At 36.6% G+C, this 13,971-nt stretch overlaps 1 protein-coding gene across 3 annotated transcripts in view; it reads left to right on the top strand.

The window, feature by feature from the left end:
* Positions 1 to 13,971, top strand: part of LOC117694677 (charged multivesicular body protein 1B2) — a 49,137-nt gene that overhangs the window by 16,800 nt on the left and 18,366 nt on the right. The window lies entirely within an intron of this gene.

The following is a 13,971-nucleotide window of genomic DNA, read 5'->3' as shown; positions in this document are numbered from 1 at the left end:
AAGTTGGAGTTTACCTTGTTCCTCCTATTATATTATGCAGTGTACCTCTCAGTACCATGAACACTACTCACTAGGGGTGAAGGGTCTTGGTAGGGACCAGCTTGACTGCTCCTTGTTCCATGAGTTATTGAGGTATTGTCTTCACCATCCTTGGCAATAGCCTGGAATGTTTGGAGGTTTTCATGTGGTCTTTTTAGCCAACAACTCAATTATATGTAACACATTTTTGGAATTTGAGGGTTGTCTACTTGGGGTTTGCCTCCCTTTATTCATTTATTCCATTTAAATTTCTTTTGAATATGTATATATTTTAGGGAGCTTCTGCTGTACCAGATTTCCAAGGGACCCCTCAAATGGCTTTCAGTTTTCGCTGTCCCTTACATTCCTTCTCTTACCCCCTCCACTGCCCAACCTCATTTGATCAAACTGTTCCATTCCCCCACTTTCCCCAATATACACTACTCATCCATAATGTTCTATTCTATTTCTCCTTCCCACAGAGATCCTTTTGTCTCCACTAGTCGCTTTTATACTTAACATCTGTAATTATGGGGACTGTAGCTTGCCTATGGAAGATCTAACATCTAATGTCTATATGTTTGTGTGTATGTATGTGTCTGTGTGTCTGTGTCTGAGAAAGAGAGAGAGAGAGAGAGAGAGAGAGAGAGAGAGAGAGAGAGAGAGAGAATATACATACAGTATTTGTCCTATTAGTTCTAAGTTACCTCATTCAGGATTTTTTGATAGTTCTACCTGTGAATTTCATGACTTCTTTCTTGTTTTTTGCAGGATAATTTAAAAATTATTTTTATGTACAGAAAACTTAGCAGGTTACATTTAACCCAGTTGAGAGGCTAGTTTGTTGACCTTTTCTTTTTCCAGCTTGTAGTAGGAAATGCTGATTAATACCTAGACTTAGGACCCAGGATGTTGCCTCCCCAGTGGCATCGGATCTCATGTATTTGTCATTGTCATTGGACCTAACAGTTTCTACCAGTTAGCCAGAGCACCTTTATCTTCCAAGTTAACCTGTGAAAAAACAATGGTGCCTGTCTTCCTGTGGACCAGCCTCACCAGCCTGATCTTCCCCTTAATCATGCAGTATGTGACCCCTGTCTTGTGACACAGGGCAAGCAGGAAGACTTGCCCATTCAATGTGGTCTATATCATGGGCAGTCACCACCAGCTGAGACTAATTGTTCTCCACCAATTGGTAACTATATTGACCTCTGCTCACAGGACAAGCTGTCTCTTTGTTGGGATATCCCCTTTGCCAGCAGATTTCTTCTTATCATGGGCAAGCAACCTTTGCTTTTCCTACTTTGTCAGTGGCCTGTACTTGTAGGCAAGCTTAAGCAGCTGGGAATCTGTTTGTTGGTCCACGGCCTGAGTGAACTGGTTAATGGCAGGAGGTACTTTGAGCTGCTTATAGCGGATGGCCCTTTGCCTTCTGCTGCCTAATGTAATAGGGCCATTTGAGGAAGCGAGTGAGATTTCTTGGGCTGGAGGAGGTGTCCCAATGCTGAAGTTCTTAGGCCTTTTCTCAGGAGATTCATCACCTCTTTGGCCTCCAGCTTTTTCATGAGGCTTAGGGGACAGAAAACTTTTTTCCTCTTGGCCTTCTTTTCCTTGGGTATGTCTTCCTTGGTTGAAGGAGAGAGTACTTTTATTATTTTATTTATTTATTTATTTATTTACTTTACATCCCAATTTCAGCCCTCAATCTTCCCAGTACCCCCTCACACAGATGCCTGCCCCCCCCCCACCCCGTAAGCCTGGTGTGGTGGCATGGGCCTTTAAACCAAGTAGGTGGATCTCTATGAGTTCCAGGCCAGCCAGGTTTACAAAGCAAGTTCCATCCAGCACAATAAGCGCTATTAGACACAAGAGAAACCTTGTCTCAAAAAAACAAAATAAAATAAAAATTAAGAAAAGACAAAAACCAAAGCAACAACAACAACAAAAATATTCCATTATGTAAATATACCCCATTTTTATTTGTTGATGTACATCTAGGCTATTTATAATTTCTAATAATCATAATGGCCAATATGATTCTTACATTATAAGAATATTCAAATAGTCCTGTATGTTCACATGTATTCTTATTTTTCTCTCACAAATTCAAGTTAGCATGCTGAGGTCACAGCAGGGGTTGAGGTTGCTACCTGAGGAAGTATGTCACTGTGGGACTATAGGAGTTCTTCAGACATCAGGGCTGAGGTTACAGTGTTCCTTTTGGTATTCAGGTACTTCTTCATAATTGCACATGTCTGTTTTTTTTTTTTTTGTTTGTTTGTTTGTTTGTTTGTTTTCCGAGGACAGGGTTTCTCTGTGTAGTCCTGGCTGTCCTGGAACTCACTCTGTAGACCAGGCTGGCCTCGAACTCAGAAATCCACCTGCCTCTGCCTCCCAAGTGCTGGGATTAAAGGCGTGCGCCACCACCGCCTGGCTCACATGTCTGTTCTTAAATTGAGTTATTTCTGAGCATTTTGTCCTTTCTTATTTGAGAGAATTATAATAGAAAACACTTAGATAAAGAGACGGAGGCACCTATGTGGAGTTGCATTTAAAGTAATGAGTGAGGATGAAGGGGAAGGTAAGTCATTGATATTGTCAAAATGTATGATAGACTTCCTAGAAAATATCTTTCAACCCATCATTATATATAATGAATGTATGCCAATTACTGTCTCTGAACTTTGTGCACACAATGGTGTTTTATGTCAAACTTTATGCAAAAATATATGTTTGACTCTAACAAGAAAAGAGAAATCCCCAATAGATTTTTTGATTGAGTGCTTTTATATACTGAGGGTTTTAATAATACACCATGATTTTCTTAAAGGTATCAAGTCTCAGGTAAGCACAACCATAGTGATTGTGTAGAATATTCCACCACTATTTCATCCTAAGCAATGTTTCATGCCATCAATTGACTAGCAGGGTCATATTCTTTGTGCTTGTATTTAGTCCTTTTTGCTTATGTTCCTCAGAAATGTCTCCACAGTTTACCTTTTCTTTTCATGTAACTTCTTGTTTCTTCCTTAGTTTTCTATCTCTTGTCCTTTCTTATTTATATTATGGGTCTGTTCTAACCCAATGCTTACATTTTTTGACAATTGAAGATGTCTTAAAATAAATTTCTATGGAAACTTAAACATAGGTAGTTTGTATAAATCCATATGCTAAAAATGTTTTATTTTATATAGTTCAAAAGTGGGAACTTTTTTCTTTTTCCATTTCTTTTTGTATATGGTATGCATTATGTTTTTGCATGTGTGTAGGGGTGTGTGTGTGTGTGTGTGTGTGTGTGTGTGTGTGTGTGGTTATGTGTGTATGTGGAAGCACAAAATTGAATCAAGAAACAATCCTAGGTCTCTTTTCCACTTTATTCATTGAGGCACGAAGCTGTTATAGCAAAAAGCAGCATACTCTGCTCTGCAGGGTGGATCCATCTTGCAATCTTTTTTGTAAATGAAATCTTAGAGGAAATGTTAGATAAAAGGAAAGGTACACCATAAGTGTTGGTTGAGAAAGGGAGGTGACATGTAATTGCTCTTCAGGAATTAGCCTTATTAGGGATGAGGGTCTTCGAGCTGTTATTAGAGTTTAAAGGAGAACATGAAAAATGAACACTACTACACATTAAAAACAGGGCCCTAAAGACAAGAAAGCTTTCCTTTAAAGCCTATGGAGAAATTTCCTGTAAAAGGATAGCTGAAAGTAAAAGAGAGGAAGCCTTCACAGACAGGATGATAGGTGGGAAGATACTCATAAAAGAAGCTTTCAGGAATTCCTCCAGCAAATGGGATGTCTGACTTTTATAAAAATACCATGTGATTCAGCATTAATCTGGGATAGTTTACATGGTAAGTGTATTGGACAAGTCAGGTCCTGGGGAGGACTATATATTAGGTATAAACTCATCCCACAGAACCATAGAAGAACTTTACTCCCTGCCTCAGAGAGAGATATGCAGGGCTAGATGGCATGGCCTCATTTCTTTAGACTATGGAAACTATACTCTTAGGATGTCCAGTATCATAGAAGGGGAGGCACATTACCAAACAAGAACATGCAACTTTAATTCCTGCATAAGTCTGTAGCAATTTTGTGTGTGTGTGTTTCAGTTAAGAGTAGATACTGGAAAGATCATATTACTGAGAACTGTGAAGTCATCTGGGTCTTTGAATAAAGCAACCTCAGTTTAGGGACACTTTCCCTAAAGTATCTTCCCACAAAAAACTAGAGACCACAAGAAAAGTTAAGAGAATTTTTTTTTATAAAACCAAAAGTCAATGAAAGGATTGTATGCCTTGTAAAATGGAGCAGACTGTGCAAGCTAACTGAGAAAGGAATAGGGAACTCAGTATTTGTTAATGCTTTTATTAGAATGGGCAGGAAAATTGTGTTCTGCCTAGGATGACAGTGTTAAGTATGAAAGCTGTTTACTACAGGGCCAACTGAGGAAGGAATAATTAACTACACTCCAAAATTTTAACTTTGTACTCAATTGATGACTATCTTCTGTTGTCTAAAACTCAGAAGAGATATTTGAGATAACAAATAACTAACCAGATTTCATACTGTAAGTTTTCCTTTTAGCTTTTGGTAGCTTCACAGTGAAATAGTAGTATCTGTTAATGTTTGTCTTTTTATTTTGTGAACAGTTTGTGGCCATTGCTGCTTGTTTTGTTCATTTTTACCAAAACAGTGACAAATAGGTTTTGAGGCTTCTTTGAAAGGGATTTTGTTTTGTTATTGATTGATTTGTTTGTTATTAACCTTCATAGAATGTTTCCTTATGCCATTTTCATGTTTAGTTTTGGTTGTTTCTCTCTTATCCCTGTTCCTCCCTCATCTCCAATTCTATGATAAATTCTCTGTATTCTGTTATTTTGCACCTCCCTCAAAGCCTCATGGACCCACCCCTATCCGGTTTTCTGGCCTCTACCCATACTTACTCCAGCCTAAATATACATATTTAGCTATTAGAAGCTGGAACTCACACGTAGAGGACAACATAAGGTGTTTTGTCTTTCTGAGCCTTAACACATTAGAATTCTAACTATGTTTTAACCTAAAGCATTTGAATATTTTAAGTTGTCTTTTAAGAACCTGCTTCCTCTTCAAATTCCCTGATTCATTGTCTATCCTAGCAGTATGACTCACATACTTTAAATCACTTACTGTTAAATTACAAAAAAATAAAAAGTGTTCAGACTGCTAGGTTATAGGACCCTTGAAACTAAAAATAGAAAAGCTGCAACTTCCAACTCTCAACAATTTGATAACCAGAACAAGACCTGGATAATGGCAACACCAGTTTACTGGACAGTGTGGACAAGTGAAATCTCACAAGGCCTCACCCATGATAAAGAGCTATAGGCAATTAAATACTGCTGAGAAAGAGAATCAGAGAGATTAGTACCCTTATTGGTTGTTTTTCCATATTAAATGGTCAACTCTAACACACACACACATATATATATATGTATGTATGTATGTATGTATACATATATATGCATAAGCAACATTAAATGGACTGAGCAGATTGTATTTATCAACTTACAGATGTAACAGTAATAATGCATGAAAAAGAGGGCATGGATTTGAGAGGGAATGGGGAGGGCACAGAAGGAGGTGGAGGGAGAGAGGATATGAATACAGTATTCATGTATGAAAGTTTTAAAATAGATTATAAAAAAAGCTTTCAGAAACAATACAGACAGATAGAGAGGAAATTTTTTAATTAACATTTTTCCTTCTTGTTTAAAATATGGATGGTGATTGTTAAAACAAGAAACAATGAGTTGCTTTTGCTAGTAAAGTGTTAATGGGGACAGGGACAGAGTGAGGAATTTAAAAGCTCTTGAGCAATTGAAGAGATTTTTTTCAGCAGTTGTATTACTTAGGGGTTTACTGCTGTGAACAGACACCATGACCAAGGCAACTCTTATAAATGGTAACATGTAATTGTTAGGGCTGGCTTACTGGTTCTGAGGTGCCATACATTATCATCATTGGCATGAAGTGTTGGAGGAGCTGAGACTTGTACATCTTTTTCAGAAGGCAAACAGGAAAAGACTGCCTAGCAGGTAGCTAGGAGGAGGGTCTCTGAAAGCCCACCCCAACAGTGACATACTTCCTCCAATAAGGCCACACTTCCTAAAAGTGCCACTCCCTGTGCCAAGCATATTCAAACCACCACACAGCAGTTAAGGGCACTTTGGTATATGTTTTTACAGCCTGGTCTACAGAGTGAGTTCCAGGACAGCCAGGGCTACACAGAGAAACCCTGTCTCGAAAAGCCACAAAAAAAGGAGAGAACTTACTGCTCTTCTAAAGTCCCAGGTTCAATTTTCAGTACCCACATGATGACTCACAGCTTTTTGACTCCAGTTCCTGGAGATCTGATTTCTTCTGGCCCCTGTAGGTACCAGGCATAGAAGGGATCCATAGACATGCATTCAGACAAAGCACTAATTGTTTTTTGGGGTTTTTTTGGTTTTTTTGTTGTTGTTGTTATTGTTTTTTCAAAACAGGGTTTCTCTGTGTAGCCCTGGCTGTCCTGGAACTCACCCTGTAGACCAGGCTGGCCTCCAACTCAGAAATCTACCTGTCTCTGCCTCCCAAGTGCTGGGATTAAAGGTGTGCGCCACCACTGCCCAGCCAGACAAAGCACTTATAAAAATTAAAGTTTTATAAAACTAAAAGCTATTGTTATGGTAGAATCTGAATTTGCTGACTGATAAGGGTGGAGAAAAGAGGATATTATCAAGACTGACTCTTTGAGTTCCAGTTTGGGCAAATAGTTAGATGGAGAGGATGGCTTTTGTTTCAGTGTAAAAATACCAGCAATTTATCAGATTGTTTGAGAGAGAATGTTGAGTTTTTTATATGCTAAGTGATATATGCTACCTGATGTAGTAGCCTCATAAATGAATTTTCTCAGGAATCTAAGAGGTAGATTTCATCAGGAGATAATGGATATGATAAGATTTAGTGCTAGAACTATGGGCAATTGTAGGAGAGAGTAAGCAGCAAGGACAACACCAAGCTAATTAAGCCAGTCTGGAAAATGCAATAGGATAGGGGGAAAGAGATAAACAATGAAAAAGCAGCAAAGATCAGAAAGGAACAATTGGGGAAGATCCAGGCCTGAAAGAGACAGAAGCAATTCATGGCAAGAAGAGTTGACAGGCAAAATATTTTATAAGATAATTCAAAATTACCTGTTGGATATGACCAGCAAAAAAGACAGAAATGACTTCAATAAAGAACAATTTTAGTGAAGTAGAGGTAAATCCTGGTTACACCAAATTCAGCTATTAATGAGTTGGTAAGAATTTGAAGGTTTGTGTTTTCCTTTCTTAAAATTCTGCCTTCTGCTCTAGATTTGAGTATTGGCCCATGATTGTATCATTTCTACTTAATCCACTTCTTAAATCTACTATTCTCCCCAATTAAATTCGTGAGTTCAGCTTTCTGTCTATATATAAAAAAATTGTACCTGGTTCTGATCCATTATTTTTTTGTTTTAGTAAAGAACTCATGCTCTTGTGCAAGCCAGAAGCTGAGTCTTTGTTATTTTATGTTTTAGCACATTTGTTGTCCACAATAGGTCTATATTCAAAATAGACCTTATGTCTTAACATGTCTACCTCTCATACTCTAAACCAGACTTCATCATTTCTTGTCTGTCCTCTCAGCTGCTGCCCTCTCACCCTACCTCTCAATTGTTTTATCTGGATCTACCATTGTCCTCCAGCTGTTTCTGCCCTAGATAGCTGTAATAGTCATTTTAAACAGTGTATTATGGTTGTGTTAGTCTTTTGTTTAAAGCAGTGGTTCTCATCCTCCCTACCACTGTGACTTTTTAATACAGTCCCTCATACTGGGGTGACCCCCAATCATAAAATTAGTTTCATTGCTGCTTCATAATTATAATTTTGCCACTGTTGTGTATCATAAAGTAAATATCTGATATGCAGGGTATATGATATACAATCCCTGTGTAATGGTCATTTGACTCTCAAAGGGGTTGCAGCCCACAGGTTGAGAACTACTAGTTTAAGGATTCCAGGTGGTCTTACAGCACATCTAATGTAAAGCCTAGAGTCCTTGAAGGCTGTATCTAATCCACAATACCTACGTTTCCAAAACCTCCTCTCTTTACTGTGCTCCAGAACACAATGGATTTCTCAGCACATACAGCTCAGCCTTATTTTTAGGTTTTCTTTACCTATGTCCTTTTCTTGGACAAACTTCTTTTTCTTCCATGTATTTATTTGTAGGAGTGGTTTCTCATAGTCACTCACTTTAAATGTCATTTATTTTCAAGTGATTTCCCCTAACTACCTGGCTTAAAGTACCCTATTATATCACTCATTTTATTTTCACTGAAGTACTTATTACATTTATGTAATAAGTATTATTGTATATGGTATATGCTTTACTTACTCTTTTGTTTTCTTCTACCTATAGGGAACATCTCTTGCTAAATATTTAAGTATTAGTATCTGATGCACAATAAGTATTTAGCTGTTAGTACTTGGAGGACATGAAAAATGGCTTGTGTATTGTTATTAAATCGTGAGGTTTCCCTCCCATCCTATTAGCTTATTATCTGCAATATCTATAGCTCTTTTCTATAACTCCATTTTATCGTGTGAATATATTATAATTTCTCAATTATTCCTCTGTCTTTGGATGTCTAAGTACTGGCTGTCTTGGTGTTTACTTTGTTTGTTAACAGTACTGGAGATTGAACATAGGGCCTTGCACATGCTAGGCAGGTACTCAGCAACTGAACTGTGTCTCCAGTTCTAAACTCTTTTGATATTTGAAGTACCTTATTCTTGAATATAAATCTTTTTAGAGTTTTGTGATTGTGTCTTTAGGGTTGATTTTAGCAATAAAAATGGCTGCATAAGAGTATGTTCAGTGTTCTTTTATACGCTTTTTTTAAGTTATTAGATATAAAAAGACTTAAGAGAATCAACATGATATGGTGATGGTTTATAATGTATTTCCTTAATCCAGGTATTCTTACATTCACTTTAGCGACCACATCATGGCTTGTTTGTAAACTTCAAGATCTCATTTACTTAAATTTGACTGATGCTTTCACTTTCTACTTTGTTGAGAAATATGTGATCCCAGTAGACAGCTGCCTCAGTTGCCATAGACTGTCCTTCCTTCCTCTACAAATAGATGAACTGGCCATGGTTCAAAGAATCAAACAGTCTACTCCTCTTCTGTTTTGAAGCCTGTTCATCCAGTCATCCAATACTCATGCAATAATCTGTTTAACATTATCAGTTTTCTCCTGTGTGCTGAATATATTGTGTTACCACATATTCATCCTTAAGTTTTTAAAAGCTCTTATGCGAGAGCCTCTTTTGCCTCTTGATATTCTCATCGTTTTTGTTGTTATCTGAGGGTTTTTTTTTGGGGGGGGGGTGTTGTTTGTTTATTTGGTTTTGGTACTAGGGAAACAATTGACCATTAGGTTCTGTGCCCAGTACCTTTCCTGACCCTGCCCAATTTTTTCATTATTTTCAAAACCCTTTGAAAAGCCCGTTATTTTTATTAACTCTAATTCCACTTTCTTCAATTTGTGTTGGGTTTTTTTTTGTTTTGTTGTTTGTTTATACTTACATCTTTCCACAAATGGAAACCAAGAGTGTTTGCACTGCTCATTTCATTCATCCATTCTTAATTCATAGTTTATTAAAACCGCCAATAGCATTTGTTAGGGTTCATTACCCCTTCTTTCAAGCACTTTTTTCAATTTGGCTTTTAGGAAATCACATTCACCTCTGTTCAAGCTGCTGTTTTCTTCTGTATTTCCAGCCTACATTTACTCTAGAAGTGAGTTCATCTAGTCTTCCAGCTTTGTTTGCATAATGATGGATAAATCTAGCCTAGCCAGTGTACCTAAACTGAAGACTACTGTTTCCAACTGTTTATTGCTTCTACTTGGATGACCAAGGGGAAAAAATTCGAACTTAAAACAGCTCATTATAGGCCATCCTCCTCCAGTACAGTGTTCCTGTGTGCCTGTAAGGCATTTTTTGTCATTCAGATAAAACAAACTGCCTTAAAATGGCATTATGCTTAACATTGTTTCACACACATCTGACACTTCAAGTCTTTAAAAGATACTTAGAATCTGATCATTTCTTACCAAGTTCAGTGCACTTATTTCCACCCAGGGCATCTTTACCTTACAATACTTACTGCAAATAATCTTTAAATTGGCCTCCTTGTTTTGACTCTGTTACCATAATGATTTTGTTTTAGTTCAGTTTTGTTTTTTCCCCCTCAGTGCTAGGAATCAAGCCCAACACCATTGTCCTGTTAGACAAGTACTCTACCACTGAACTGAGCTATATCCCTCAGTCCCATAAAAGTAGTCCTAACACAGCAGCCAGAGGAAGTATTTTAAAGACAGAATTCATAACTTGTCAGTGTTCTGTTCAGAACTATGTTTTAATCTCTTTTCTCCAAATAAAATTTCAGTGGTTTAAAATGGCTCCAAAGCCATATCTGATTTATTATGAATTTCATTTCTGATTTCCCATTCTGTAGACTTTCTTCAGTTGTGTTGACCCCCACCCCGCCACTAGCCCTGCTTCTTCTCACTGGCATTTTTCTGCTTGCTGTGCTAAATATCCATGACTTGACTGGCTTGCTTCCTTTCTCTCACTAAGATAGAGAAGCTTTTCCATATTTCATGTTTCTTCACATCTCACTACATTAAAGGTCCTTTTCCAGGCTCTGAAAATTAAAGAATCAAAATCATAACTTTTCTTTTTTATTATTTTAAATATTTTGTTTTAATTTTTAAGATTATAATTGCTTTATTCTTCCCTTCCCAATTTATACCTCCTTTTTTTAACTGTCATGTAATTATTGTTTCTCTCCTTGAAATCTATTTCTGTCCCCCTCCTGCCCCCCTCTGTGTGTGTCTATATGTGTCTGTGTGTCTGTCTGTTTGCCTGTCTGTCTGCCTGTCTGTCTGTCACTGTCTCTGTCTGAGGCAGGGTCTCACTATGTAGCATTGGTAGGACTTGAACTTAGAGATTGCCCTACCTGCCTGCCTGCCTCTGCCTCCCAAGTGCTAGAATAAAGTCATATGCCACTTCTTTATATACCCGCCATCTTTACATTTTTTTATCGTCTTGCTTTTTATGGACTGTGCTTGGATTGTATGTTCAATAAAAACCCAGGGATTTCTTTGAGTTCACTACTAAATCCCCAGTGCCTAAAATGCTGCCTTCCTTTGCTAGATGCTAGGCTCTCAGAGACTGAGTGACTGAGTTGAAAGAAAACCTTTTTAATATGAGGTATTATTTTCCACTTTAATTCTGAATTCACATGGAGGTGTTTCTTTTGTAGGAGTTTTTAACTAGATAAAATGAACAAAATGAACATCGAACTAACAAAATCCCTTGAATATATTACAGGGAAAATGTTTCAATCAAGGAGGCAATTATTGTTGGAAGGCGGTAGATGTATGCGTGAGTGAGTGGTAAACCTGTAGTCTATGCCTGCAATCCCAGTTACTCAGCTATTCAGGAGGCACAGGCAGAAAAATTGAGAGTTCAAGGCCACCTTGAGTAACTTTTAAGAAAACCTATGTCAAAATAAAAACAAATTTAAATGAACAGGATTACAGATGAATAATATGAACACGGAAGCCACAAATTTAATAGATACTGAAATACCAGAAATGAAACCATTAAGAATCATAAAAAATTGGCATGAGATAGTGATATTTAAAGAACAGTAAAATAAATAGACATCTATTTAAAAGCTGTAATCACATATAAAACAAAATACTAATCAGCAATATAGAAAAAGTTATATTACATGTAATAAATACACAAAGCCATTTAATAAGAAAAAGTCCAACATGGTGGAATATATGTAAAATATTCAGAAAAACTATAAAACTAATTTATGTAATGTAAAAACTAATAGTGTTAATTTTGATTTTTCCTTTTTTAATTAATTTTTTTCTGTTATATATTTTGATCATATTTTTCCTCTTCCCCAACTCCTCCTAGATCCTTCCCACCTAACTACCTGCCCAACATTATGTTCTCTCTCCCTCTCCTTCCCTCTCTCTGTCTTAAAAAAAGAGACAAAAGAAATCTACAAAAGCATTTTCATGCATGCATATAATATACTTCAATTATATTCACTTCCTGTTACCCTTGCCTGTCTTTCCCTCTCCTCCTGCTGCCCCCTCTACCAAAGCTCCCTCTTTCTGCTTCCATGTCTTTAAACATAAATCTAGATTCTACTTTTGAAGGAAAATATAAGTTGTCTTTCTGAGTCTGGCTTATTCAAATTGCCATGATGATGCACACTTCTGTCCACTATTGTGAAAATGTTACAGTTTTCTCCTTTATGACTGAACTGTTCTCCAGTGTGTGTGAAATACCACATTTTCTTTGTCTGTATATCTATTGTTGGGCATCTAAAGTGATTCCATAACTTGGCTAATTTAAATGGTGCCATCATAAACAGTATTGCATGCTGGCTTTGAATATATACTCAGGAGAAGCAAAATGAGATCATATGCTAGTTCTATTTTTAACTTTTCAGGAACCTTTATATTAATTCCTAAAAGGCTGGGGTACTTTATAGTCCCTCCAATAATATATAAGAGTTTTCTTTTCCCATATATGCACCAGCATATTCAGTCTCCCTTTTAGTCAAAGAAATTTTAATGAAGTACTACTTTTTTCTCTTATTGAAAATATTTTTATATAATATATATATCCTGATTATGGACTCCCTTCCCCCAACCCATCGCAGTCCCCACCCCCACCCACTTTTTCCATCCATATCTACTCCCTTTCTGTCTCATTAGAAAGCAAACAGGCATCTAAGGAACGCTAATAAAATAAGATAAAACAAAAAACAGCCAATTTGGAATAGAACACCAGAAACAAGCAGGAAAAAACCAAAACAATAAAAAGAAGCACAACAACGCATACACTCACACACAGAGATTCATAAAAACAAAACTGGAAGCCATAATATATATGCAAAGAACCTCTGAGGGGTTAAAAAAATATGTCATTTTGAGATATTTTATTGTCCCAAAATTCCTTGGAGACATTCCTTTAGTACAGTGGTTCTCAACTTGTGAATTGAGATCCCTTCAGGGGTTGCATATCAGATATCCAGTATATCAGATATATACATTCTGACTCATTATGTTAGGAAAATAACAATTATGAAGACACAATAAGGTAATTTTATCGTTGGAAATACCATACCATGAGAAACTGTATTAAAGGGTTGCAGTATTAGGGAGGTTGAAAATTACTGCTTTAGTAAAACAGTAGTATTTCATTTTCCCTTAGGCCTCTAGCCTATCTAGTCTCAGGTTCATCGCCACCCAGTGTTAGCTATAGGTTCTATCCATGGAAAAGTACTATATTTTGCTTCTTAGATCATGATAGATTATTATAATAATAATATCATCTTATTTTGATTACTTTGCCTGTGACTAAAACAAGAGCATTTTTCTAGATGAAAACTGTTATAAGCATCATTGGGAGTATAGTTAAATTTGAATATACATCTGTATCCAGCAATTCAATATCCAAATATTTGTCTTAATGAAAACATTTGTAAAGTATGTAAAGCTACATATACTAGTAGAGTTATAAAATTGCTATTTATTTTATTGAAAAATTGAGATCTCATTCTTGAATTTCTCTTACTACCTAATTCTACTTTGTTTTGTTAGAAGACTGTCTGAAGTGTTTATTTTATTTGATGTTTTTCCTTTAGATAAATTTGTTCTTCCTTTAGTGTTATCCCTGATCAAATGGAAAAGGCTAAATTCCTATTACAGAATTTTCATATGCACATTCAGTGAAAACATACAGAAACTGCTTAATGTCTATGTAACATCTAGAACCACTTTATGTAAAATTC

This window comes from Arvicanthis niloticus, chromosome X, assembly GCF_011762505.2.
Source record: "Arvicanthis niloticus isolate mArvNil1 chromosome X, mArvNil1.pat.X, whole genome shotgun sequence".
Taxonomy (NCBI): domain Eukaryota; kingdom Metazoa; phylum Chordata; class Mammalia; order Rodentia; family Muridae; genus Arvicanthis; species Arvicanthis niloticus.
Note: the sequence above shows the minus strand (reverse complement) of the source record. Positions and strands in the feature narration are given on the sequence as shown.